Below are 2,834 nucleotides of genomic sequence, written 5' to 3' on the forward strand. Positions count from 1 at the left end.
CGGACAGAGGTCACCATGGAGCCCAAGACAGCGTCATCACCAGAACCTTTGGCAGGCGAAGACCACCTTTTGTCAGGATAACTTGTACTAGTTGTCCCCTTTCGAATTGTCCGTTGTTGGCTCCCTTCCCACTCAACATTTGGGGAGAAGACCAGGGCCTATATAAGTAGAACTAGCCACCACAGTGGAGGAGAGAGAGGATCGACCTCATCACAAGTAGAGAGTAGATCCAAGATCATCTCACCCACACAAGTTCACCAAGCACAAGAACACCTCAACCTCAGGGGGCTGTTCTTCCCCTTGTACTGTTCATCATCAGCCCAAGCGGCAATCCACCACCACCACACTGGAGTAGGGTATTACACCACAATGGTGGCCCGAACAAGTATAAATCTTGTGTCTTTCTGTGTTGTGAGTTCGTTGAGTTCGTCCGCAAAATCTTAGAAAGCTAGGGCGTGGATCGATAGGTAGAAAACCTTCGCGCACACCCCGGTGTTCGGACCTCAAGGGTTTGCCGGAACCCGTGATCCGACAAATACCGACGTAGCTTTAAGCGACGTCAAATGGAATTTCTGGTGCCGTTGCCGAGGAGGATCTTCAAAATATACCAGGTTCCTAATCTCCTTGCAATTTACATTATTTGCCATTTGCCTCTTGTTTTCCTCTCCCCCACTTCAGAAAAATTTGTTGTTTTATTCGCCTCTCTTTTTCCGTTCATCGTTTTCTTGTTGGATCCGTTTTTTAGTGCAATCTTGTTGTGTAGTCATCATGACTCAAGAGAACACCAGGTTATGTGATTTCTCAAATACCAACAACAATGATTTTATCGGCACTCTGATTGCTCCTCCCGCCGCTAGTGCGGAGTCTTGTGATATTAATACTGCTTTGTTGAATCTTGTTATGAAATACCAATTTTCCGGTACTCCTAATGAGGATGTCACGTCCCATCTTAATATCTTCATGGAATTATGAGATATGCAAAATAAAAAATATGTGGACAATGATGTGGTCAAGATGAAATTATTTCCGTTTTCTTTGCGTGATTCTGCAAAAATTTGGTTCTCTTCTTTGCCTCGCAATATTATCGATTCTTGGAATAAGTGCAAATATTCTTTTATCACTAAGTATTTTCCTCCCGCAAAAATCATTTCCCTTAGAACTCAGATCATGAATTTCAAGTAACTTGAACATGAGCATGTTGCACAATCTTGGGAAAGGATGAAAATTATGCTAAGGAATTGCCCAACTCGTGGGTTAAATCTTTGGAAGATCATACAAAAAAATTATGCGGGGATGAATTTTGTTTCTCGTAATCTTTTAGATTCCGTCATGGATGGTACTTTTATGGAAATTACTTTGGGTGAAGGCACCAAATTGCTTGATAATATTATGGCAAATTATTCACAATGGCATACCAAAAGAGCTCCTACTAGTAAAAAAGTCAATTCGGTTGAAGAAATTTGTTATTTGAGTGAAAAGGTTGATGCTCTTGTGAAATTGGTTGCTAGTAGAAGTGCTCCTATTGATCTTAATGGTATGCCTTTGTCTACTTTTATTGAGCAAAATAGTGATGCCATAGATGTGACTTTTATCTCTTGAAATAATTTCAACAACAATTCTTATAGAGTTAATTTTAATCCTAGGCCGTTTCCTAGTAATTCCTCTAATAATTATTATGGTAATTCCTATGGAAATAAATCTTATAATAATAATTGGAACACGTATGATCTTGAGAATAATATTAAAGAATTTATCAATACACAAAAAATTTCAACACTTCCATAGAAGAAAAATTGAGTAAGATTGATGATTTGTCTAGAAGTGTCGATATAATTGCTCATGATGTCCAAAATCTCAAGATGAAATTTTTTGTGCCTAAGGTTGATGAATCAATTAAATCTATTTATGTTTCTATGGATGAAAGTTAGAAAAGAACCGCTATGCTTAGAGGTAAAAGAGAATTTTTAGAAAAAACGTTTTCTAGTGATTTCTTTCACAAAAGTGATGAAGATCTTAAAATTATTGGTGTTTCTTCTATTCATTCCTTGTTTAGTAAAGTTAATATTGATGAAAAAGGGACTGGAGAAGAGTCAACTTTAGGTAGAAGGCGTCCCAATATTTCGGTGGGTGAACATCTTGTTGAAAAAATTGATGAAAGTTGGTTTGGAGAGGTTAAAACTTTAGCTCGTGCTGTACCCACTCTTTTGGATTACAAAGACATTAATTATGATAGTTGCTCTTTGATTGATTGTATTTCTTTGTTGCAATCCATGATAAATTCACCCCATGCTTATGAACAAAATAAAGCTTTTACTAAACATATTGTTGATGCTATGATGAAATCTCTTGAATAAAAATTGGAACTAAAAGTTTCAATTCCTAAAAAATTGCATAATGAATGGGAACCTACTATCAAAGTCAAGATTAAAAATTATGAGTGTTTTGCTTTGTGTGACTTGGGTGCTAGTGTCTCTACAATTGTGAAATCTTTATGTGATGTGCTTGGTCTTACTAATCTTGATGTCACATCCCTAGTCTGGTATGACCTAGACTAGCTAGCCATTTGTGCATCATATTTAAATTCATTTAAATTTGAAATGAGGATTGGTGGAACCCTCAGAATCATTTTTGAAAATGACCCAAATAAAAATTTCTCCAAAAGGGTCCAAGAAAATTCTCATGTTGCTCTCTGAAAATATTGGACAGAGATAAAAATCAAAACAATATTTTTAGGAGCTCATGGATAATTATTTTGGCCATTTGGATTAATTCGATAATTATTTGCTTTGGATATATATTATTATATATATGAAATATGGTCCAAAAATTATGCC

The sequence above is a fragment of the Triticum aestivum genome, chromosome 4A (genome assembly GCF_018294505.1).
Source record: "Triticum aestivum cultivar Chinese Spring chromosome 4A, IWGSC CS RefSeq v2.1, whole genome shotgun sequence".
Classification (NCBI taxonomy): Eukaryota; Viridiplantae; Streptophyta; class Magnoliopsida; order Poales; family Poaceae; genus Triticum; species Triticum aestivum.